At 43.1% G+C, this 27,181-nt stretch overlaps 1 protein-coding gene and 1 long non-coding RNA gene across 3 annotated transcripts in view; one reads left to right on the plus strand and one right to left on the minus strand.

The window, feature by feature from the left end:
• Positions 1–27,181, minus strand: part of PARVA (parvin alpha) — a 184,684-nt gene that overhangs the window by 105,372 nt on the left and 52,131 nt on the right. The gene's annotated exons all lie outside the window — the stretch shown is intronic.
• Positions 676–21,400, plus strand: LOC309605606. The gene is made up of 3 exons (XR_014231433.1): positions 676–15,189; positions 16,985–17,065; positions 19,402–21,400. It is a non-coding gene; the product is annotated as an uncharacterized lncRNA (long non-coding RNA).

Raw genomic sequence — 27,181 nt, forward strand, 5'->3', positions numbered from 1 at the left:
AGCGGAGCTTGGGTCGTTTATTTCCTGATTCCCTTGCTGTGGAGTCACCATTGCCTGTCTGTTGGGTGGCCCTCCTCGCACCATTCTTTCTATCTCTGAAATTCGGTAATCACTCAGGCCCAGGAGTGGTAACAGCTCCCTATGGTTACTAGCCCCAGGATGGAGTATACTTAGCTCACTTCTTTTAGATAAACGTTTTATTAAACTGTACTTGAGTTACACAATTTGAGTGTGCAGGGACATTAACTGAGACACCGAGTATCCAGGGTGCCTCGGTGAATAAGCACATGCAACTGCAGTAAGTTTTCCCCAGACCCCATCACTAAGTTAAACCACCACAATGTTTAGTTCCCTTCTTGAAGCACGGCCCTCCCTTAGCCCACAGCCTACTTGACCACTCTGCCAGCCCCTTCCTTGGAGGACAGGACCTCTCACCTCCACTCACACGGCAGGACTGCTCCATCCTAGACAGGCCACCAGGCACTACTATCCGGTCACTCACGTGATCTTGAAATCCTGAACTTCCCGTCCTGCTTCTACCTCATCCCAGCTGCTTTCTCTTCTCCCAGGCCAGGGCTAGCGGCTCAGAATGCCTCAAGGTTCACCTAGGTGGCAACAGCCAGTGGCTTCTTTCTTCAACCAGAAAGCCAGAGACTGTAAAATACCTTTAAGACACAATGGACCAGTGCCATTATACATAAAAATCAGTTGAGTCATTGCAAGCACAGGGTGATAATCATCTGAGCTGCCCGTTCCTGGTCCCCCGCACCTTTGTTAGTGGGGGCCCATCTCTTCTTGGCCCTGGAACTTTGGCTCATGGTGCTGTCTGGAGGACCCCGCTATGACTCCACGTCTCACCCACAGCTGTTCCCATTGACAATGTGGATTCCACTTCTGCCAAGTTCATACCACTTGGGGGCAACACCGAAATGCCCCACTCTGTGGGGAAACCATGAGCGGAGAGAAGTCGGGGGCAGGAAATTCAAAACACACAGTGCCGGAAGGGACAACCTCTAGGCTCGGCGTGGGGGGTGGTGGGGTGTTCAACAAGCCCCCGCCAAGCCAGCCTCAGGACTATCAAACCACGCTGAAAGGAGGAGGCAAGCAGGAATGAGATCACATGACAGGAAACTTGGGGCACAGAAACAAGCAAGTGGTGATCCACATGCTGGAGAAGATCTGGCAGTGCTTTGGGGGAGAAGCAGGGCTCAAACTAGAGCTTGAAGGTAGAGGAGGGGAAGAAAGTCCGGAAGCAGGGTCTTAGGGACAGAAGTCAGCAGCAATGGTCCCTATATGAAATCACTGTTGGCTGAGGGCACAGGGAGGGGAATCAAAAATTATGCCACACCTGCTTCCATCCAAGTACCTATGTGCTCCTATCTGATACCCACTAGGCTGCATCTCTGATTCCCCAGGTCTGGAACAGGGTTGAACAAGAGCAGGCATCATAAATGCTTGTTGAATAAAGAAATTAATGAATATACTTGACCCTGTTATTGCCAAAAGCCAAGAGTTCAGCTTTCTATCTTTGAATCCTACATCAGCAGGGGAAAAGCATCACCCAAGAGAAAAAACAGTTTGTGACGGATGCTTTTAAGAAGATAAGTCAACAAGAATCACGAAACACCTGGATAATTTCCCAATGGCTATGGAAACTGCCTTTATTTCATTCAGGGGCTGTGGCAGCCCTGTGCCTTCTACCTCATGAAGCTTTGGGGCAGGCTCTTGTCCCCTCAGGTTCTCAGACTCAAGCTTGCCATCTGGTTTCTCAAGGAGCCTGGTGGGTAGCTTGTTAGGGCTCTGCTCTTAGGATGTACTCCCGAGAGCTCAACCTGGGTTTCTGTCTAGGGCCTGAGGCTTCTGTCCTGCACAGTGGTTGTCCCTTCCTCCCTTTTTAAAGCAGTTTCAAGCTCCTAGTGTTAGATTTATTGGCCTTGAAAACACAGTGCCTCTCCCTGCATTTCCTATACCTGTCTTGGGCTCCATGTTCCTCTTCTTTAGGTCATCCACCATCCGAGGTGGGAACTTCAATGTCTGCCTATTAATAGTGCTCCTATCATACAATCACTTATATTTGCTTAATGCTTTACAAAGCTGACACGTGCATCTTATTTGATTCTGTAACAATCCTGCTAACTAGGCATCATGATCTCTAATTGACACTGAGGCTCAAAAGTGCCAGGTCCCCCAGCAGCAGCAGCAGGCACTACCCAAGATCTAGGATTCCTTATCTTCATTCATAGCTGCTGCCTCCTTTTCTCTTCTCCCTCCTTGCTATGACTCCTCTTTCTACAGACCCATGTCAGTAGGATCCAGCAGAGCTGATGACCTCCTGTCTCCACGCTGCTGAGTTGGTCCATGCATCAAAGAAGGCTTGGACTAGGCTATGAGGGGTGAGGATTCTTCTGACTCTGAGCCTCTCTGATTCTATAATCTCACGATCGTTCAACCTGCCAGCAATTTGCCACAAAGTATGCTTTCTCTCTCAAATCCCCCCAATTTACTATGTCTTGACACTCAACTCTGACGATACATTTTTTTTGAAGCGAGGCAGTGAACTGGATAGCAATTCCATATCTCCGACTTCCTGGAAAATTGTGTTACATTGGGTAAATGAAGAGCTAACAGCAGCAGGGAGAAAAGAAATCATAAAAATGTAGCCGTTTTTGTTTTAGCCTGCCTCCCTCAGCAGATTTGGTCGGTGACCTCTCTCTGAGTCACGAAAGGCTTTAAAACTTGCTCTGATTTACATTTGCAGGAAACAGAGTTTACGTCTTGCATTTTTCTTAAAAAAATTTTTTTTCATTACCAAACCATAGTTTATTCCCTTCTCTGTGGAATTTCTTGATAATACCTCAAGACGAAAATGTACGTACAGGACTTCTCTGGTGGCACAGTGGTTGAGAATCTGCCTGCCAATGCAGGGGACACAGGTTCGATCCCTGGTCCAGAAAGATTCCACACGTTGCGGAGCAACTAAGTCCATGCACCACAACTACAGAGCCTCCGCTCTAGAGGCCGCAAGCCACAACTACTGAGCCTATGTGCCACAACTACTGAAGCCCACACGCCTAGAGCCCATGCTCCGCAACAAAGAGTTGCGGCCACCGCAATGAGAAGCCCACGCACTGCAACGAAGAGTAGCCCCTGCTCGCCGCAACTAGAGAAAGCCCATGCACAGCAACGAAGACCCAACACAGCCAAAAATAAATAAATAGATTTATTAAAAAAAGAAAATATATGTACATAATACTTTTCGGCTTCATGGTGTGCTTTAATCAAAACCACTCATTTCAACAAGAGCCTGTAGGCTTTAAGCCAATTACCCCCAATGTATTCTGTAAGCTATAGCTGGACGGTCCTCTCCTCATCAATTAAGTCATGGGAAAAAGCTCAGGATCACCAATGATCTCACTTAGAGAGCGATCCTCAAGGAAAAGCGTTAAAAAAAAAAAAAAAGTTTTCGACCCGAGAGTTTAGAGGCAAGGGGCTATTTTCATTATTTTTGGCATCTGAAGTATGGCAGATGGTCTAATCTTTCACATCTCTACACTGAACTCTATTCCAGAGGAAAAATAAAGAACCACAATTTAGCAGAGGTTAAGAAGACAAAGTTTATAACTGCAAACCACCCCCCTGCCCACAAAAGGCTAGGCCATTTGGATTATGGCCATTGTTCTTTAGTTGCAAGAAACAGACCCCTCTTCCACCATTCCCTCAAGCTAACGAATTAAAGGAAATTAATAAAATAAATACTGTGGTAGTCGGAATCCTAAAATGGGCCCTCAAGATGTTTTATCCTAAAGCTAGGACTGTGAATAGATGAGACATCATGCCCTGATAATCTCAGGTTACAAGGCAAAGGGATTTTGCAGATGTAATTAAGGGTACTGGTTAGTTGATTTTGAGTTAATCAATAGATGATCTGGGTGAGCCTCACCTAATCACACGAGTGCTTTAAAAGCAGAGTTTTCTCCTGCTGGTAGCAGAAGAGGAATTCAGAGAGCATGTGGGAGGCTCTCTGTTGCTGACATGGAAAGGCCACATGGCAAGGAACTGAGAGTGGCTTCTGGGAGCTAAGAGCAGTCCCTGCCAAAAGCCAGCAAGGAAATACAACTCAGTAACTCAGTCCTACAACTGCAAGGAATTGAAGATTGCCAACAAGCTGAATGAGCTTGGAAGTGAAATCTTCCCCCGGCCTCCAGATAAGGGGCCAGTCCTGCCAATTCCTTGATTTCAGTCTGAGACCCTGAGCAAAGAAGCCAGCCCACCCAGACTTCTGACCTATAGAACTGTGAGATAATAAATGGGTGCTGCTTTAAGCTGCTAACTTTTTGATAATTCATTATGCAGTCAGAGAAGACTAATACAGATACCCAGATAAGTCCATTGGATGAAACAAACACAAACCCCAATACAAATACAGTCAGGCCACAGTGGGAAAGAGAATCCCCCAGGCAGTGAAACCTTCTCTGACACCTGGACTCTCTCTCTCCTTAGCTTCTCTTTTGATCTTGACCAACTTCCCAGGCTTACATGTGACGAACATGGCTGTCAGCCCAAGCCTGACCGACCCACGGGGCCAGAACCTCTCTCCAACCAAGAAAGTCACTGTGTCCTTAGTTCAGATCCTGAGAGAGAAGCTGGTCACTTTCATTCATCTGGCAAATATTAATTGAGCACATTCAATGTGTTAAGAATTGTTCTAGGTTTCTAGGTGCTGTGAGGACACAGCAATGAACAAGACAAACTCCTGCTCAAGGGGGTTTAAGTTCTATGAAGGGGAGAGACAAGGAAAAGGCAAGCATATATGTTAGGGCAGCAAAGATAGGTTGTAAGGGAGCACAGAGCAGGGCAATGGGATAAAGGGAGACAGGAAGTGCTATTTTTAAATCGGTGGTCATGGCCCTGGGGGGTAGGGGAGCATTTTAACAGAGATTTGAGTGACAGTGAAGGAGCCGGATATACAAACACATGGCAGGAGGAACATTCAGGAAGAGGAAACAGAAAGTTAAAAGGCTTTGGGATGGAAATTTACTTATCCTATAAAGGGAACAAGGAAGCCTGTGGAGCTGGAGCAGAGAAAGCAAGGGGAGGATGCCAGGAAATGAGGTGGGAGTTGTAGCCTGGGCCAACACAAGTAGAGAGGACAGGCCACGGTATGGACTTCAGAAAAAAATTAGAGTTGACTGCAAGGCACTGACATGGATTGGCTGGTCTTAGGTCAGAGATCCAAACAAGGTCTAAAATACGGCCTCACAGCCCTGCCCCTTCAGCTGGGCCTCCGGTGCTGTCATTTCCAAAGAAGGGGGATGGGTGAGTTAGATTAGACACCTACTTCGTGTCCCCATTATAGCAAGAACCAAAGTTGGTTAATTCAATCACGTTTCTACCACCTCTTAGAGGAGAAGCCTGAGGACTAAATCAGAAGAGTAAAGTCTGTAAGCAGGAATGGGTCATTGGTAAACGCAGTGAGGGTCTGTACCAAAGGCTCCTCCCTACAGAGACAGCTGGGCCTCCTTCCATTCATGCCATGTGGTTTTGGAGAAGAATCAGCAGAATCATTGGCCAAGAAATGGTTGCATTCCCCATTCATCCTCATGTCTTGAGAGAGAAGAGGGCATGAGGACACATTCAGGTCAGAAATCAGGAGAGGGGCTTCAGAAGAGTTACTGTTCATTAAGTGCCCCAGGGTCAGCACTAGCAGACTCTCCTCCGCCACATCCCCAAACCTGTCCACTCTCCATCCTAAACACAGTCTTACTTACATAGCCTCTCTTTTCCTGGGTTGTCAGTCATTCTAGGCTCCATGGTGCCTACCCTAACCCCATTCTTTCTCAATCTTCCCCTAAACTGGATGAGCCAATCTCTAACCCTGAACTGCCTCTTCTTTCCTCTTTCTTCCCATTTTGGTCCAAAGTTTTCTGGAATTGATCCAACAAACACTTATTGAGCACCAGCCTCACGACCTTATGCAAGGCGGAGGGATTAAAGCCCTGGGTTTAAAATCTGATCTGTCACTGATTAGCTGCCTTGATTTGGGCAAGTAACTCAACCTCCTGAGCTTCTCCTGTGACATGGAGACAATAAAATCTACCTTGAAAGGGTGTTTAGGGGTTAGGGTTATTAAGCAAAGTTTGTAGCACAAAGCTGGACACAAAGTAGGCCCTTGGTGGGTGTTTGTTGAATAAATGAATAAATGAGTGACAAGGGTTGAAGTATATCTGATGATTGGATATTGATAAAACTGTGATGAATCTTCAGCAGAAGTACAAGGTCAAAGTGTGAATGGGAAGAAGAGACTGTGCTGCCGTCTTTTCCTCTTCCTCTCTCTGCCTCCCCAGCATATTCCCCACACAGGCTGCCCAACTCCAGTTCTGTGCTTCAGCTTCGGTGTCTTCCCCACACGTCTTCTTCAGATGAATGGCCTCCTCCTTCTCAAAGGAGACTTGGTACCAAGGTCGGTCTTGATGCTCTTTCTTTTTCACCCCACATGTCATCATCTCTATATCCACCCTCCAGGTCTGCTCTCTAAATTCAATTTAATTTAATTCTGGTGAACAAACCTTCACTGAGCACCTACTGTGTGCAGGGTGATGTGGACATAGAGATGAAAAGACCACGGTCTCCGTGCAGAGCTCATATTCTAGCAGGACGACCACCAAGATGGCCAGTACACGGGACAGCAGCAACGTGCGGGCTGATTACCCTCTGGTGAGGTCTGGGAGTTTGTGGGGAGGTTGGGAAGAGAAGGTTTCTCAGAGGAAGGGACCCAGGAGTTGAACTTCGAGAATGAATAGGACCTTGCCCGGCAGAAGAGGGGAGAGCTTCCTATAGCTCACCTCCTCCTTCCCAGGGACTCTATACCTTTTTTTTTAAATTAATTTTTATGGAGTATAGTTGATTTACAATGTTGTGTTAGTTTCTGCTGTACAGCAAAGTGAATCAGTTATACATATACAGATACCCACTCTTTTTTAGATTCTATTCCCATATAGGTCATTACAGAGTGTTAAGTAGAGTTTCCTATGCTCTACAGTAGGTCCTTATTAGTTATCTATTCTATATATCATAGTGTGTATATGTCAATCCCAATCTCCCAGTTTATCCCCCCCTACCCCCCCCAACAAACACATTTATCGTTCCTTTAGGAGAGTGTTTCTCAAGAAATCTGAAGAAAAGCAACAGTTTCTTTATTTTTAATTTTCAAATCATTGCAGACTGATACTTTGCAATATATGATAAAATAAATTACTAGAAAATGTTGAAATAACAGAACATACAAAATGCAAGTACAGTGATCACATGCTCAGATGGTGCATGGATATCAAATTGCTGTAAAAGTTTCTCCTCTTGTGGTGATGGTAGCACAACAGTGTGAATGTTCTTAATGCCACTGAACTGTGCACTTTAAAAATGGTTAAAATGGTTAAAATTTCTGTTATGTATATTTTACCATATACAAAAGTTTCTCCTTCATTTTCATAATACCCCCTGTAGGAGTTTTGGAAAAGTTGAAGTTACTTTTTTTAAGTCATTTTGTACTTCCATCTCTGTGACACTATGATTTACAATAAGAAATATATATTTGGTCTTCATCCCCATTTCTGGTACAGAGCTCTTAAAACCCTTGGAATTTCCTAACTGATAAAAGCAATACAGGTTTTATATTCATAACAAGCCTCTTTCGATCACAACTGAATTTATGCTAATGGGGTGAATTTATGTTAATGAGGATAGGGGCTGGTTGTCAGGGGAACTGACCACTAGATTAGAGGGTTGGAATTTATCCCTACCCCCTGACCTCATGGGAGGGGAGAGGGGCTGGGGATTAAGTTCAGTCACCAATGGCCAGTGATTTAATCAATCAAGCTTATGTAATGAAGCCTCCATAAAAACCTGAAAAAGGATGGGGTTCAGAGAGCTTCCAATCTGTAAACATGTGCAGGTACTGGGAGAGTGGAATACCCAGTGAGGGCACGGACGCTCTGCACCCCTTCTCACACGCCTTGCCCTAAGCCTGTCTTCCATCTGGCTGTCCCTGGGCTGTACTCTTAATAAATGGGTAATCCAGTAAGTAAACTGTTTTCCTGAGTGCTGTGAGTCACTCTAGCAAATTAATTGAACCTGAGGAGGGGTTCGTGGGAGCCTTCAGTCTATATTGGGTCAGAGACACAGGTAACAACCTGGACTTGAAATTGGCATCTAAAGTGAGGGTGGGGGAGGGAGGACAGTCTTGTAAAACTTAGACCTTAACCTGTGAGGCTACCTCCAGGTAGACAGTATTAGAATAGAGTTAAATTGTAGGACATCCATGTGGTCAGTGGCCACTGAGAATTGGATTATTGCTTGACAGTGTTGGAAAACACACATTGGAATCACCAATATGAAAACTGTCACTAATGCTTTTCATAGTTTTTTTTTTTTTTTTTGAAATAGTTTGCACTCCCATCCTTTCCTTCCCAACCTAAGCCTGTACTTCCTCAGATCAGGGTCTGGCTCTGCACCCATCTGTCTAATGTCCTCCCTGGCCCCATCCTCCCCATCAAAAATGTCTTATACATGAGGAAGCTAAACTAATCTTCCTAAAACATAGTTTTCATGTTCTCACTCAAAAATATTTAGTGACTCCCTGGGGCCTTTGGCATCAATTTTAATTCCCTCACCTAACTTTAACAGAAGCCTATGACTATCACTCATTACTTGCTTTATACTAACAGGACATTCTATTCCAGGCAGTCAAAGGTTCTCCCAGGCCACTTGTCCCATCTACTCTATCCCACACTGATCTCTCTATTTCCAGAACTCCTGCTACCCAACCTCAATGAAACCTGGATCAGAGATTATTACTGAAATGGCTCTAACGGCGTTGTGCATGGTTTCAACCAGTCTGAGAACAGGGACCAGTTCTGCTCACTCTCTCCTCGACTCTTGATGCTAGTGCCATAAAGGAGGATATTAAGTAATTTGGGGTGAGTTGTCAGCTTAATAGTGACCTAAGAGAACACCACTATATCAGTTCAATCATCCTACTGAATTAAGGCTAGCAAATCATAACATCTTCCTAAGATGTGCTTTATCCCTAATCCTGGGTAGAAGATAATGCTATCTATTTTGCAAATGAAAACACTGAGATACAGCCAGGAGAGAAGTCAGTTGCCCAAGGTCACACAACTGGTAAGAGGAAAAAAGGATTTGAAATATAATGTCTAACTCTAAACCTAGTACGATTTCCACTGTACACACCAGCTTTTAAATGGCAGCTCTTCTCCAGGTTCTAGGAACTGCCCATTCATCGTCCCTGATGGCCTATGAGAATTTCATACCCAACATGGTAGTGCAAACCCTACGCGGTTGCCATGGGCTTGCCCACCCAGAGCCCACAGGCACCGGCACTTGCTATCGCCACCAAAACGAATACTTTCCAGCCCTGAGACCCATGCCGTCATCTTAGAAGCAGACCGTTAAGCACCACTGGTCACCTAGCATGTTTCCCTTCCCATCCGTGTTGAATGGGAAGGATGTTTTCAGAAGTGGCCTTTGATAAGATCAACCCTGTTTGTTTTTTCCCATGTTGTGGGATCAGGGTCATGGCTAGAAGTGAGGAGAGAGGGGGCAGAGGATGGGAACTCAGGGAATAATAATTTTTAAGAAACAAGGAAAAGGGAGAGTCCGTGGGGAAAACGGATGAAGTGTTCGGAGAAGGGGGAACCCTGAGAGATGCCTGTCACAGTTGAGGAAGAGAAGCACTCCAAGAGCCTGACAGCTGAAGAGAGATCATGTGAAACAAAGAGAGAAAATTTGGAAGTTGGGAGGTCACGGGTACCCTTTGCTGGCACGATTTCAATGGGAGCAGAAGCCAGACTGCAGTTTGATACATGATTAGAAACTGCGAAAACACAGTGCTGTAGATGGATTTTCAAGACATTTGCTGAATAAGGGGGAAAAAGGAGCTGATTGAGGAGAAAGGATTGGGGTGGCACTGAAGGCTGGGGTAATGTTAGAGTCAGGGGTTTGTCCCAAGTCATTTACGCAGATTATGTGATTATCTCCAGCAGCTCTTAGCAGGCCTGTGGCAGGCTCAGCAAAAAAGGCCTTGGGAGCGGATTCAGGCTGCGGATTGCACAGCTGGAACAGTGAAAGAACAAAAGGAGTTGGGGTGGAGGTGGGGAAAACTGAGGATGCTGGAGAATGTGGCTGAAATAATCTGCAGTTGACCAGGCTGGGGTGTGGGGGGCTGAGGGTCTGGGTAAACAGAGAATCAGGAGCTAGAGGCCGGCGAGCACGTCTTCCTGGGAATTAAGAGATGGTGACGTGGAAGGTTGTGGGCAGGGAGGGGACGCTCAGAGGGCAAGTGTTCGGGAGTCCAGATGTGGGAGCGAAATCATGCGGTGGGGTGGATGGAGCAGCCGTGGACGCAGAGAGGACAGAGGAGGTACACGGCTGGTGGACAGGTCAGTAAGGAGGCTGCTGCGTTCATGGGGAGGCAGGGCGTGTGTGACAACCCCGAGAGCTAAAGTCCTCGGTGAGCAAGAAGCTTCCAGGGGCTCGTAACAGATGGGAGTGGGCTAATCAGCCTAAAAGGAGGGGAGGTTTCAAAGGAGTCACGGAGCACAGTGAGCTACAAGTGTGCACGGAAAACCAGGGAAGCGTGGGAAGAAAGCCGTGTCCCAGAGACAGGCCCGGGTTTCCGGGAAAGTGCACGAGGAACGGGTTCAGGATGTCTGATGTTGGGGAGTTTCTTGACAGCAGAGCCAGGACTCCAGACAGAGAGCCTGGTGGAAGGAGTGGCTGGGGCAGCCTGGTAGGAGAAAGGGGAGCTGACCTGGATGGGAATGAGAAGACACAGAATACAAGTGAGCAGAGGAGTGGGGCCCCACCTCGTGTTGGCCCCTCATAAAGGGAGGGCAACCCAGTCTTCTACTCTGAGGAGCAGCGATCATCTTACAGAGGCCCGGAGCAGGTGGCGGTCCCCCGAGTGGGGGGACCCTCTTGGCCCTCCCTGCCTCGAGCTGACCTGCAAGCAGAAGTCCCATCACCCGACGGTGGTCATAGCCACAGGCAGAGGCAGCGAGTGGCACAGAGAAGGATGAGAGGTGAAAGCCAGCGTGGCCTTGGCAATGGAGTGCCGGACGGAGGAAGATGGAGAAAACAAAGGGACTTCATAAAACCTAGTTGATGACTTTGGTGGGAGAATATTCCTCTGAGGGTTTAAAAAGGCATAAATGCCTTTCTAATCCTAAAAAGCATGCCGTAAAGGAAAGCACAGGCCTGTCTCAACAAGCTCCTTCCTAGCTGGGCCCGTTCTGGGTAGTCAACTCTTCTGTCAGGCTCAGAAATACATTCTCAGGAATAATGAGGGCCTAGTTCTAATTAATTGGGCCCAGCTTGCAGCCGAGATAGCAATCAAAGCAATGGGAATGCAGAATTGACCCGCGTAGAAGGCTGCAAAATGCCACTCATTGCTCTCCTTCGGGGAACAGAGGGCTCCAAAACCACTCCCTGTCAGTATGTTAGACTTGCCCCCCTGCCTTTCCAAACAGGATGGAAAAACTGCTTACGTGGTATGATATTTTAACTGGAGGGCACTTGGAGACTCAGAATGTGAGGGTAGCCTGCACAGGAGTCTTGAGGCCAACCGTGGATTTATGGAAATGTCCAGCAAAGGGCCAACGGCGGCTCAGACCCGAGCCACGAGGTAAGGCAAGTTATGGCTCTGCCTGCCTCCCATTTCTCTCTTTATTTTTATCTTCGGGATCAGGCGTGTTGGAGAGAAAAGAGGAGGCCTGGTAACAACAGCTTCCCCGTCATTCTTGGTTACTTACATCTGTGGTCAATTTTCCACACTTTATTCCATAAAAGGTAAACGAGGCACGGTACTTGCAAGAGGATAATCTAAACAATATGAACCATGTTACTGTTAAAGACCATCTGGTTGATCACGCTCAGCCCCAGACTTTTAACTCCTTGAGGTAAGAAAGATGCCAAACCCAGAGAGGCCGGGCCCTCCTTTGGTCTTTTACTCCAGAATCTTTCCCTCCCTCCTCAAGTTCATTAAAACAAGGACCTCTAAGGTCTCTGCCAGCCCTAATATTCTAGGCTGGCGGCTGGTGAAACTCAGCGAGTTTTGTGAATGAGCAACTCGCAAAATGCTTCTACCAAATGACTCTTCTCTTCTTTCTCTTTAAAAGGAAACATTAAAAGCTTAAAAAAAAAGAAAAGCAAAGCAAAAAAAAAAAAAAAAAAAGAGCCCTACGCACAACCCAAACTAAAATACTCAAGTGCTGGAGTTGTTTCCTTCATAGCTGATTCTCCTGCTTCAAGCCAAGGGATCATTTACATAATTTTAATTTGAAAAAGCAACTGACACTCGTGAAGACACAATGAAGACCGTGCTTTGCTTTTATTTGGGCTTACACATTTTCTGGCCATCTGTTAGTCAAGAAAGTTGCAAACTCCAATAAGAGATGGGAAAATGGTGTTTTTCAGATGGTGTTTTTCATCCTTTGGGTGGGGAGCTGATGATAAGGGATTCCGGGAAAGTTTCAAATGGGTAAGGCCACTGTAAAAATGAGAGTTGGCCTTCCCTGTAAGGTGCAGTATTTCCACCTGCAGGAGGAATTCAGCATTTGACCTAGAGGTCCAAGTGCATTTTATTCTTCCAGTCAGTCATTAAGAACTCTAGCTTTTCCCCAGCAACCTCTAAGGGTATTTGAACCATCAAAACAATTCAATTTAATACACCTTTTAATATTTTAAGCCATGGGGTATTGCAGTATTCCATCAGGGAAGCATCTTCCAGTATCAAGGCCGCCACAGAACCCTCATTTCTAGCCAAGATCTCCTTTGTGTGTAACCACAGATTAGACCTAAGCAGTCAGTTTTCTGGAAAAAGGTTTTCTGAGGTCAAGGCAGAAAACGAGCTCAAATACTATGGCTCTGCCAGGCTTCAACAATAATGTCTAAAACCAACAGTGCTAGAGCTACTACTAATTCCCCCTTTTAAAAGCATTCTGGAAAATCTCGATGACATAAACAGAAGACATCAAAACCCAAGGGAAGGCCACTTGGCATCATATACACATGACAGAATGTGGCTCTCAGTTTGTCAAAGCACTTTAAATTCCACAGGCCCAGATGAAGCAGTGGCTTTGTTGTTGTTGTTGTTTAGCTCTGTCGACCTGACAAACGAACTGCTGCATCCTTCCTTCTCCCCACATCCATCTTGCGAGTTGCCTCTGCTGGCTGCGCAAAGATGGAGTACTGAGTTGAAGGAGTACTGAGTTGAAGGAGTACTGAGTTGAAGGAGTTAATGGTCCCAGGAGAGCCCCTGGGAGATGAAGCTTCATATCCCATGATCATAAATCTCTTTCAAGGCAAGTTTGAACCAGGACTCTATTCTGCTACAGCTCCCAAAGCTCAGCATTCATCTTCAATTAGATAAAGTGACTTTCACATCTATTTATACTCTCTTCATTTCCCAACACATTTATCTCATGAAATGACAACTGGAAAACACTCCTGTCCTAAACACGCATGTTATTTTTAAAAAGAGTTACTGAACCAGGCTAAATAATGTAATTAATAGGCTTTTACCGGAATTCACTTTTAATATATGTTCTTAAACATCTGTGAACAATGTTTTTCAAGCAACAGGAAAGAAAGAAAACCCCATGACTTAATCATTCCTCAATCGTAGTAGTAATTTCACAATTCAAAGCATAATAGGAAAAAGTTCATGTTAATTGAAAAAATGAGTTTACTATGATTCTATGACTGGACATCAATCGCATTACAGCTCCTTTTGAAAAGCCCTTTCCCTCTGGAGAAGTAGGTTCCATCTCTTTTTTGGTTTTGGTCAAATGGACAGGAGACCCCAATGTAACCTAGAGCACTTATCTCTATGAAGACCAGAGCTGTAGTCAAAACAGGGAAAGCTGGGAATTTCCCACAGCTGCTGGGTTCGGATTAGCGGTCAGGTTTGGACCCACAGCAGAAGATGAGGAAAAAGTCCCCAAGGGCAAGTGAGGCACTGTGACTAAGTGTTGACGGCACAAGGAGAGTAACAAGAGGCAGGGAAGTTGGTGGAGAGTGAGGTGAGGCTCCAGGTGGCATCAGCCTCAGGGTCCTCTGGACACAAGCTGATAAAGCCCAGCCCGATGGGCAGAGGGTCTGCATTTGGAAGGTCTAATAGTAGATGGTAAGGCTCTAGCGTGGAATGGGGGTGGGGCTGTCAGGCAGGTGAGAGCTCAGAGGGTTTTAAAGGAGCTAAGATGTTGGGGATAAATGAGTGAAGCCACTTGGGAACCAGCCAAGGATGGGACAGGCAGGGCAGACACATCAGAGAAGGGGCCTGGACTCTGAAGACCCTTTCCTGATTCTCAGCTGCTGAGCTCTCTATTAAAACCAAGATGGGATGGCACAGCCACGAGACGGGCCTGAGCCTTTTGGCTTGGATCTGGAGGTGAGGGCTGAGCACACAGGGTATTTTGTGCCTCAAAACCTGGGATTGAGAGGATGCAGGACGGGTGATGGTCAAAATACTGAACAATGGGCAACATCCGGGCACTGTCCCGTCACTGTGGGAAGATGTAGGGGTGCCTGCTGGTGTCGGACTGTGGGAGGGGCCGGCCGGGTCGAGAGAGGGGCAAGCTTGCCCTCGGAGGGTGGGGGTACTGGTGGAAATGGGGGAGCAGCTATTTACCGACCAATGCAAAAATAAACTGCCATGAGTCAGCCTGGGGAGAGGGGCAGGCAGGTTATTCCCACACCCCACTTGGCAGGTTTTTCACATCTGTGTGAAAGGGATATTGCTTAAGAAAGGAAAATATGGCCAAGGGTGGAGCCAGGGGAGCTTGTTTTGGTCAAATTTCTCACTAAAAATTTGCTTTGCTGATAAAAATTTGTGCCTTTAATGTTAGGAATCGTGTCTTTTTGTTCTTGTGGCAGAAAAAACGGTAGAAAACTTCCCTAACCCATCAGGCAGGTTTGGGTCTCTTTCGGGAAGCAAGGCAGGAGGGGGTTGTGAAGGACACCGCAGGGCAACTAACTGGACGGCTTGCCCCACTGCTCTGTTTATCACCATCCTCTGAGATCCTTCTTCCTCGCGTTTATCGATAAAGAAAGAGATCATGGAAACAAGTGTGAACTGTGAAGTTGTTAGGGACTGCATCAAACGTCAAGATCAGGGTGAGTAATGGGCTTGGGCAAGACCCACGTCAGACCCCCCACAGCACGCCTGGTATCGAATTCTGGAAAGAAATGAGCCTCTGTGTGAGTTTTCCCGCTAGAGGCAGCGTGAGCAACTACCACCTGTATGTCTGGGAGGGGGAAGGTGAAGAGAAGTAGAGTTCCTCCCCAGAGAGGAGACCTCCCCGCTCATCAGGAGTGGGGTCAGTTGGGGTGTTGGAGCAGCTCCGACCCGCTCTCGGGTATTATGTTTTCAGGAACTCATGGAGCCGGTTGTTAAAAACAGCCATTATTAAAATTTAAATCATACACTTCTAATTAAATAAATTATGCTGAAAGACAAGGGTAATAAATACTCAAAACTCATCACTTATTTTGTTATCTATGCTCTTGGGATTATGTACATGTATAGGATCTATGTGGTAGAAATACTACATAATGATGTGTTATATCGTGTATCTCTTCCCAAGGCCACGTTCAAGGATATCACAAAATTGGCCACGACAGGGGTGGTATTTATACACACAAGTATATAAATAGCAAACACTGCAAGTCAGAGCTTGGTTTCTTGCTCTGTTGATTATCTAGAGTTAAGGAAGTGATGGAAGAAATGTCAATAATGCAGATTAAACTTAAAAGTGAGTCATGTGGGGCTTCCCTAGTGGCGCAGTGGTTGAGAATCTGCCTGCCAATGCAGGGGACACGGGTTCGAGCCCTGGTCTGGGAAGATCCCACATGCCGCAGAGCAACTGGGCCCGTGAGCCACAACTACTGAGCCTGCGCGTCTGGAGCCTGTGCTCCGCAACAAGAGAGGCCGCGATAGTGAGAGGCCCGCGCACCGCAATGAAGAGTGGCCCCCGCTTGCCGCAACTAGAGAAAGCCCTCGCACAGAAACGAAGACCCAACACAGCCAAAAATAAATAATAAATAAATAATAAATAAATTAAAAAAAAAAAAAGTGAGTCATGTCCACCTAGAGGGGTGGGATAGGGAGGGTGGGAGGGAGACGCAAGAGGGAGGAGATATGGGGATATATGTGTATGTATGGTTGACTCACTTTGTTACAAAGCAGAAACTAACACACCATTGTGAAGTAATTATACTCCAATAAAGATGTTTAAAAAAAAAACAACAAGCAAACGCTCCACCCAAAATTGGGCCTGTGAAGAGGAAAGCAGAATCATGGAGCTCAGGCAGCCCAGAATTGGGTAACTAGACTGTGAATAACTGCAGGTTAGTGTTCGCTGAGGCTTGAAGAATACAAAATAAATCTTTTCAATCCAAGAAAAAAAAAAATGTGAGTCATGTCTGTAGTCATTACATTGTGAATAGTATTTAAAAAAAAAAAAGAGGAAAATACTCTCCCAGTATTTCAAAACGATTATCTGATTCGGCAAAGAAGGTGTTGAGGTTGGTGGTGAGTGAGTAAGCTCTGAGAAATGTAATGCTGAAGCTGAAAGAGGTTTCAGTTGAATGAATATAACACAGATCATCCTTGACTTTTGATGAAGTTAATCCCGATAAACCCACTGTTAAGTCTAAAATAGCAGATGTCGAAAATGCATTTAATACACTTAAGCTGCCAAACATCATAGCTTAGCCTAGCCTACCTTACGCGTGCTCAGAACACTTACATTAACCTACAGTTGGGCAAACTCATCTCAGACAAAGCCTATTTTATAAGGAAATGTGGGATGTCTCATGCAATTGATTGAATGCTGTATTGAAAGTGAAAAACAGACTGGTTGTATGAGCACAGAATGGTTGTAAGCGTATCGGTTGTTTATCTTCATAGTGGCGTGGCTGACTGGGAGCTGTGGCTACTGCCGCTGCCCAGCGTCACGAGGGGGTATCATACCGCCCATCGCCAGCCCGGGTAAAGATCAAAATTCAAAAATCGAAGTACAGCTTCTATTGAATGTATATAGCTTTCTCACCATTGTAAAGTTGAAAAATCGTAAGCCGAACCACTGCACAAGAGTGAGAAATAGTTTAGCAGATCACATATCAGATTTAATGACAGTAAATGCATTGGGAGTTAGTGGACTGGGATGAAATTCCACTAGTCAAATCATGGTTGAACTGCGACCATAGGTCAGCTATGGATAACACGACACAAAAATCAACAAAAACATTCAGTGAGGATCAGCTGGCTCGTGGAATTTACAAGAAAGAGGATTAGACATTTTATTATTACTTATGAATTGTGTGCTACAGATCCTTCATATCAATAAGACTTATATGTACTTATGCATTCATACACATACTTTTTTTTTCTGAAGAACTGGTTGTTAAATATTTATCAGCACACAACAGAATGAGAGGGTCTGTAATCTCATGTCTTGGGGGAGAGTTTTTTCTTCCCCATTCCCACTGCCGAAGAGTTAAAGGGTCAGCACTTCTTTTAAGACTCCGAACCTGGGACTTCCCTGGTGGCACAGTGGTTAAGACTCCGAGCTCCCAATGCAGGGGGCCCAGGTTTCTAGATCCCTGGTCAGGGAAGTAGATCCCACACGCATGCCACAACTAAGGAGCCGGCGAGCCATAACTAAGGAGCCCACCTGCCATAACTAAGACCTGGTGCAACCAAATTAAAAAAAATAAAAAAACAAGACTCTGAACTTGATTAAATTCTGGATTAAGACATGTCACACTCTCCCTACCAATCCACAAAATTTAGTCCTCCCCCAAATTCCTGAAGCTCCTTCTGTTTCTGTTCACTTGGCACTTGCAAATGCTACCCGTCTATTGACTTTTCAATTTACAACATTTTAAATTTATGCCCCATCTCGTTTTAGGACAAAGATCAGTCTCAGAAGCTTTCTCCATGCCTTTTAAAGGTGCCAGCGTGGAGTAGATGCTCCAAAATGTCTTCATTCAGTTGGTCAATAGGTCAATGTAATGTTCACGGAGTCTGATCTCTGCACTAGACACTTTGCCAACCCAGAAGTTCCAAGATTTAAGAACAACCTGTCTTGTCCTCTAGGATCTCAAGCTTTGTAACGATGATAGCGATGGCGATGTGATGACAGTCAGGGTTTGCCAAGTACCAAATACGTGCCAGATGCTATGCCAGGGACTTTGCATATAACATCTAGACATACCAGTATCTGTGAACATGTGGCTGACCATCCAAAGGAGATAACTCAAGATGGTACCTTGGTCATCTCAGGAGCCCACTCTGCCCTGGCTTAGTAATGTCAAATGCATGCAAGAGTGCATGAATGAATAACTGAACGGCCTAGTGTTAGCATCTAGTTATCCATCCTCTCTGCTGCTTCCCTTCTTCCCTCTGTTTCCCTTACTTTCCTTCCTTCCTTTCGCATGAGGGACTCTATATGGAAAAGGAAACTCGAGTGGCCTGAACTTGATATATGAAAGCGAAACTGCTTTCGATTACGATGCAGACATCGTAATCTGGCAATGCTTAATGCACACGGCTTGAGACTCCACTTATGCCCAACTTCTCTATTCATCTTCCGCCATTGTTCTGCAAGTTTCCCAACCCCCCCTCATAGAGAGCAATTGGTCCATGGAGAAGAGCTGCTGGCTCTCTAAGGGAGGTCCCACAGGCTGGTAGTGAGCCCCGTCCCAGGTGTGAAGTTTCCCACAGCTGGGGAGACTTCCCCCAGGAGGAGGAAGCTTTGGAGTAGACGGACATGAGGTGGGACCCGGCAGCCACTCCCAGGGGTTCTTCCCCCCTCTCCTGCCCTGTCAGTAGAGGAGCTTCTGGGCACACACCTAGATAGACACAGTCCTGCTCGCAGGAAACTGGAAACAGGTTTCCACACATCTCAGTTGGAGAACCTGATGGTAATTTACTTCTTACCATTGTCATTCACCTTTTCTCAAGAGAATAAAAGTGAGTAGCACAGCAGCTATAACTTGACGTTTTTACCTAAACGTTTATAACCTAAATTCGCCCTTAGATGCTTCCTTCTAATTCTATTCAGCCCACTTGGTAATCCATATGATAAACGTCTCTAGATAATTTTTATGGTACAAAACTTGCTTTTTTAAAAAATATGTCTGTTGTGGTAGAAAGCATTTCTAAAGCAGATGAAACCCATCTTTGCTCTCTTCAACAGAAAGGGCTGAACATAACATAACCTTTGCTTGTACTACGGCAAGGCTGTCTCTACTGATGGTAATTGTTGATTTGGGCTAAAATAATCATGTACACACGTTGATGGTTTCATTTTTCTATTTTAGGAAGGGATTTGAACAGGATCATGAAGACTGGTCAGACTTCAACAGACAGGGAAAGAAGAGGGGCAAAAAGAAAAAGAATGGGCCCCACGGAGGGCACAGGTCTCATATCAGATCTCATGACAATAAACTGTTGACCAATTTCATTATCTCACTCGACTTACGTTATCTTTTCAGCTTGGTTAGCTAATTTAGCAAGGAGTTATAAATGATATTCCATACAAATGGCCCACTTCTTTCATAATAATTATATTTCCTTTTTCACTTATTTTCTTCTTTTCCACTGTACCAATTTAAAAAAAAAAACAAAATAACTTGCTTTATTAGTCCGATTTGTACTGCATTTCTGATCCTAATTTTCATGCTATGCTTTTGCTGGTTAGTTAGTTTCTTTTCTAAATTCTAAATTCTTTAAAACGAGATTTCAAAGCCTTTTTAAAAAGTCTAAGTAAAGCATATATATTTATTCCCTTATATCATATTTCCCTTTCTCTCCTCTTGCCCTGACTCCAAAATACTGATTTCTCCCCCAATTACACAGCATCCCCTGGTCCAAGCTCTGACCTCTCACCTGGACTGCTGAAAGAGCCCCCTAATTTATCTGCCTGCTCCTACACTGCCCAACTCCATCAGCTACACAGTGGTCAAGTGACCTTGTGGCAAGGCCACCCAGCGGTCAGAACTTGGGCTCTGTAGGCTCAAGACAACCTGGTTATATATTGACCCCTTCACCAACATTCTGTGTGACCCCTAGGCTAGTTGCTTAACATCTCTGAGCTTTGTTTTCCTCAATTGGAAAATGGGCATAATAAAAGTACCTACATAATATGGATGTTCTCAGTACTAAATAAGATAATATATGTATATTGCTTGGAGCAGTAGTGGGCACATATATTGGCTTAGAAAAATCTCTGACATGTACATCAGATGGCCTAAAACCCAAGTACTTTTGGATCTGGATCTGCCTCAACCATGTCAATTTCCCCTTTGTTCACCATGCTCCAGTCACACACTGGCCTTTGACTGTGTCTCAAACCCACTAAGCTCTTTCATGCTTCAGAGCCTTTGAACATGCTGTTCCCTCTGTCTAGCTTCTTTACTTGACTTCACTTGGCTAATGACCAGTCCTTCAGCTCTCAGCTTAAATGTCACTTCCTAATCTGACTGAGGCCCTGATAGACCACCCAGGTTAACATTAATTGTCCATATCCTTCTCTTTCCTTTATAGCACTTAGTACAATTTGGAATTATGCATTTGTTGGTTTCCTGGTTTAATACCAATCTCCCCTGCTAGACTGTGAATACCATGAAGCCAGGGACCATGTTGATTTTGTTCAACCCTGTATCTCCCACATCTAGCACATAGGAGGTACTCAAGAGTTACCTGTTGAGTGAAGGGGAAACAGTGGCTGAATTAACAAACTTGGAAGATGAGTACAGTCCTTTATGGAATCTCCTTTGCCTTTTTCTCCTAATAGATTATATTAGTTTACTAAAGCTAATAAAACCTGCCCTTGGCCACAGATTTTACTGGCTTTGCCTGGTAACGAAGTGAGATTCCTTAATTTATCAAAATACTTATTCAACAAATATCTCTTAATACCTGCCACATACTCAGCTCTATATCCTGGACTCTGTTTGCTAAACAAAAGAAATAGAAGACCTGAAATCTCCCTCCACGCCCACCCCTACAGGGATATTAGACATATGACATGTACATAATGACACAGAAGATAATTAGATAATATGACAAGGCTGTGAATAGTTATTTGCCAAAAAGAATGACACACTCAAGGAATACATTAAGATGAGAGCAGAGAGAAATCACTCAGGGAAAATCGCAAAGACAGGAACTTTGGGTGGGTCCTCAGGGTGAATGAGAGGTGAAGAGGAAAAGGGCATTCTCTGCATGAGAAACTCGGAGTTGGGAAGAGGTAATGAGGTCAAGGGACGGGGGTGGGGAGATGAGGAAACTGACCTGGTGACTCATGTTGGGGAGTCCAGTGGGGTGGGGGGGTTGAAGGGTAGGGGGAAGCCTTGAAGAATCCAGTGAAAAGGGAACGTGAAAATCCTCCTTCTTTTTGATGGCCAATGTCACATTCATGTTGTCATCCAGCACTTTGCCTAGTGTTTTACCAGAAGTTTAGATTCAACGGTGCTTGCTGAACTAATTATGTTGAATAAAAAATTACAAACATGAAGAGACTCATATCAGAGGAACTGTTAGGGAAAATTTTGTTCCCGCCATACATTTCTAAAAGAAGCCCCTAATGGATTCTCAGGAGAACATCACTAAATTTTCACATACCAGTTACATAAACTATTTCAAAATATAGACAAGATATGTTATACAACTCATATTAGGAAGTAAATAAGATCTTGATTGAACACTAATGAGGATGACACTGTGGGCGGCGGGGGTGTTTTGCAATTATAGGACTGTCTTACTCAAGAATGTAGTTTAATAAATCACAAATAATATCCTACAGACAGAAAGGGGAAATGTTTCAAAAACAAACAATATGAGCTATCCTACGAATATAGAATTAGCACTACATGGGGAAATTATTAGGATAGTTCAACACTTTGATAGAAAAAAATTATTTTTAAATCTAAGAATTATTTTGGTGGATGCTGAGCAGAGCATCATTAACATTCAACATTAACTCTTTATAAGAACCCTTTGAAATAGGAAGAGGGGGTGTATTCCTTGAGATAAAAAAGATTGGAGATTTAAATCAGAGTTTCAATATTATTTTTAGTGTGGAGATCCTAGATGACAGCTGTCCATTCACGTTTGTTGCAATGATGGAAACCTTTATTCCTACACTGTCCGGTATAGCAGTAACTAGTCACATGTGCCATATCGCACACTTAAATGTGGCTAATGTGACTGAAAAACTGATGTTTAAATTTTACTTAATTTTTAGTTTATTTGAATTTAAATATCCACCAGTGGCTAGTAGGTGCTAACTGTAGTGGATAGCGCAGTCCTGGGGGCTTTACTTTGCAAACACAGGCAGAGGTCTAAGACGCTCCTCTCAGCACCTCTATTGGAGGTCATAGTAAAAAAGATTGCAGGACAAGATGAACAAGAAATAGAGAATAAATATAGGAAAGGCAGAAATAGAAATACCACTTTTTTGCAGATGATACAATAGTGTAAATAGAAAATGCAAGAACAATCCAATGCACACCAATGATGTAGAGCTAGAAAAGGCAATGAAAAATGGTACTATCCCCAATACTGAAAAAAAATAAAATACTTGAGAATCTACAAATCTACATGAATAAGATATCGTAGTGAAGTAAAAGTGATAAAACCATAATGGGAAGAAAAATAAAGAAATACCTAAATAAACAAAATTACAGCCATTGCTCCTGATTTAGAAAATTTAGAGTAATATCACTAACATTAGTCTATAAAACAAAAAACAGATTAACATAAGAACAATTAAATTCCTGCAAGCCTGCTCTAGTATGTGATAAATCACTAGCAAAATTAATAAGGAAAACTAAATACACAATAATACCAAAGAAGATTGGAGGATGTAATAATCAAATTTAAGGATATATTATAAAGTGATCTTCATCAAAACTGAATTTTGTTGGATCAAAGCCAGGACAAGGACTCCAATAAAATAGTGATTCCAGAGATGAATTAAGCACATATAAGTTCTTAGGATACAGCAAACAAACAAACAAACAAAAAACTAAGAATCACAATAAATGGATGACAGAATCACCATTTAATAAATGCTGGTGGAACAATCTGGTATCAATAAGAAAGAAAGTAGATTATATCCATAACTTACCAAACATGATAATACTTTCCAAATTGGTCATTTTAAAAAAAGGGTATTTATCCCAGCTATAGCTGAGAGATGACTTCATGACTATTGACAGACTAAATAGTATTATAAGGCAGGAGGGAGGTAGATTCAAATATTTTGAAGTCTATTTAAAGTCTCCTAAAAATTCTCAACAAAATATTAGCAGACTGAATCCAACAACACATAAAAACGATCATACACCACAACCAAGTGGGATTCATCCCAAGTTCACATGGATGGTTCAACATATACAAATCAGTCAATGTGATACACCACATAAACAAAAGAAGAGACAAAAACCACATGGATCATCTCAATAGATGCAGAAAAAGCATGTGACAAAATTCAACATCCATTTTATTCATGATAAAAACTCTTACCAAAGTGGGTATAAAGGGAACATATCTCAAGATAATAAAAGCTATTTATGACAAACCCACAGCTAATATAGTACTCAATGGGGAAAAGCTGAAAGCTTTCCCGCTAAAATCTGGAACAAGACAAGGACGCCCACTCTCACCTCTTCTATTCAACACAATATTGGAAGTCCTAGCCATGGCAATTAGACAAGAAAAAGAAATAAAATATATCCAAATTGGAAGGGAAGAGGTAAAATTGTCATTATATGCAGATGATATGATACTATATATAGAAAACCCTAAAAACTCCACACAAAAACTACTAGAACTGATAAATGGATTCAGCAAAGTAGCAGGATACAAGATTAACATACAGAAATTGGTTGCATTTCTTTACACCAACAATGAAGTATCAGAAAGGGAAAGTTAAAAAAAAAAATACCTTTTAAAATCACACCCCCAAAAATAAAATACATAGGAATAAACCTGACAAAGGAGGTGAAAGACTTGTATTCTGAGAACTATAAAACATTAATAAAGGAAATGGAAAGATATCCCATGCTCTTGGATTGGAAGAATCAACGTTGTTAAAATGGTCATACTACCCAAAGCAATCTACAGATTTAATGCAATCCCTATCAAATTACCCATGAAATTTTTCACAGAACTAGAACAAATAATCCTAAAATTTATACAGTACCATAAAAGACCCAGAATTGCTAAAGCAATCCTGAGGAAAAAGAACAAAGCAGGAGGCATAACTCTCCCAGACTTCAGACAATACTACAAAGCTACAGTAATCAAAACAGTGTGGTATTGGAACAAAAACAGACATATGGATCAGTGGAACAGAATAGAAAGCCCAGAAATAAACCCACACACCTATGGTCAATTAATCTTCAACAAAGGAGGCAAGAATATACAATGGGAAAAAGACAGTCTCTTCAGCAAGTGGTGTTGGGAAAGTTGGACAGCTGCATGTAAATCAATGAAGTTAGAACACACCCTCTCACCATATACAAAAATAAACTCAAAATGGCTTAAAGACTTGAACATAAGACATAACACCATAAAACTCCTAGAAGAGAACATAGGCAAAACGTTCTCTAACATAAATCAAACCAATGTTTTCTTAGGTCAGTCTCCCAAGGCAATAGAAATAAAAACAAAAATAAACAAATGGGACTTAATCAGACTTACAAGCTTTTGCACAGCAAAGGAAACCATAAACAAAATGGTGGCAGAGTGGCAGAAAATATTTGCAAATGATGCGACCGACAAGGGCTTAATTTCCAAAATATACAAACAGCTCATACAACTCAACAACAAAAAAACAAACAACCCTATCCAAAAATGGGCAGAAGACCTAGACATTTCTCCAAAGAAGACATACAGATGGCCAATAGGCACACAAAAGGATGCTCAACATCGCTAATAATTAGAGAAATGCAAATCAAAACTACAATGAGGTACCACCTCACGCCAGTCAGAATGGCCATCATCAAAAAATCTACAAACAATAAATGCTGGAGAGGGTGTGGAGAAAAGGGAACCCTCCTACACTGTTGGTGGGAATGTAAGTTGGTGCAGCCACTGTGGAAAACAGTATGGAGGTTCCTCAGGGAACTGAAAACAGAATTACCATATGATCCAGTAATCCCAATCCTGGGCATATATCTGGATAAAACTATAATTAAAGAAGATACATGCACCCCTATGTTCATAGCAGCACTATTCACAATAGCCAAGACATGGAAACAACCTAAATGTCCATTGATAGATGAATGGATAAAGAAGATGCGGTACATATATACACTGGAATACTACTCAGCCATAAAAAAGAACAAAATAATGCCATTTGCAGCAACATGGATTCAGTTAGAGATTATCACACTAAGTGAAGTAAGAAAGAGAAAGACAAATGCCACATGATACCACTTATATGTGGAACCTAAAATATGACACAAATGAACCTATCTATGAAACAGAAACAGAATCACAGACATAGAGAACAGACTGGTGGTTGCCAAGGGGGAGGGGGTTGGGAGAAGGATGGAGTGGGAGGCTGGGGTTAGCAGATGTAAGCTTTTATGTATAGAATGGATAAACAACAAGGTCCTACTGTACAGCACAGAGAACTATATTCAATATCCTATGAAAACCATAATGGAAAAGAATATAAAAAAAGAATATATATATATATATATATATATATGTATAAGAGAATCACTTTGCTGTACAGCAGTAATTAACACAACACTGTAAATCAACTATACTTCTATAAAAAAATAATAAAAAAATAAAGTCTCCTTAATAAAAACTAACAAAACAAATATAAAGGGAGCAAAAGAAAGTTTTAAATTATGGTAGATATAATGGATAAATATTTATGATCCAAAATAGGAATGAAATCTTATATTGTGATATAAACATACTGTCATCAGTAATGACACCCTATTTGACCAATGACTAATGAGGGAAAGGGAAAAGAGGGAGAGAGAAAGAACATTATTAAGCGGTAACCTGTGCCAGCCACTTTATATACGCATTCTGTTCCCTGGAAATGTACCTGATAAACGAAGCCATGGGAAAATGTTCCACCTCACTAATAATTTAAGAAATATGAATCAAAATAACTGTATACGTACTTAAAAACAGCATAGGAGACAATGATAGAACAATACTGGCAGAGCTGTTGGGAACAAGTGTGCTCAACCATCGCTGGGGGCACTGTGAATGACTCCAGTGTTTCTGCAGGCTGTCTGACGCTATGAAACAAGAGCTATAAAACCTCTGATCCTTAATCCTTCTTTGGGACTATATTCCCAAGGAAATACTCAGAAGGAAAAGAGAGAGAGAAGGGAAGAAAGTAAACAACATGAACAAAGTTTCGAACAGCATATTAATAAAAACCAAAATCGAATCGGCTTAAATGTCCAATCCAGGGGAACATTAAGTAAATTCAGTATAGCGATCCAACAGGATTCCATGAAGTTATTAAAAACTATAAGTGATCATGTAAACAGATCTATGGATATAAGTGTAAATATGGAACAATTTTTAAGTTAAAAAAAAGTGTAAGAATCCTAAATGGGAGCACAGTGTCAAACATTTCAAATTATACACAGAAGATGATGATTGTGAGTGGAAGCCCTTACCTGGCTGGGGCACTCTCCAAATGCAGGGAAAGGTCAAGTTAAAGCAGAGCATCTGGCTTGCACAGCCCCCTGGTAAGACTTTGAATTCTATCAGTGGATCTTGAACTACTCAATGCAGAATGCTCCAGGCCTGACCTGTTCCCATATTTCTAGAGCTTAGATAGTTAAACTCCAAAAGAACATAATCAGAAAAAGATCTGATCAGCCCCAATACTTTCGGAATGCATCCTTCTGGCTTGTCCTTTTATTCTGTGGATTAAGGAATGGAGTGTACAAACTATATTTGTACAATTCCAGTTAAAGAACTTGAGCCATTTTTTTCCACCGAAATACGTAACTGACTAAAAGCCCTACACCTAAATCACTGCCAACAAGCGCTTGATTTCTAACTGCCCTTGCAATCGTCACCAGCCTGTCTATAAAGCATGGCCTG

Source organism: Balaenoptera borealis, assembly GCF_965194805.1.
Source record: "Balaenoptera borealis genome assembly, chromosome: 11".
NCBI classification, from domain to species: Eukaryota; Metazoa; Chordata; class Mammalia; order Artiodactyla; family Balaenopteridae; genus Balaenoptera; species Balaenoptera borealis.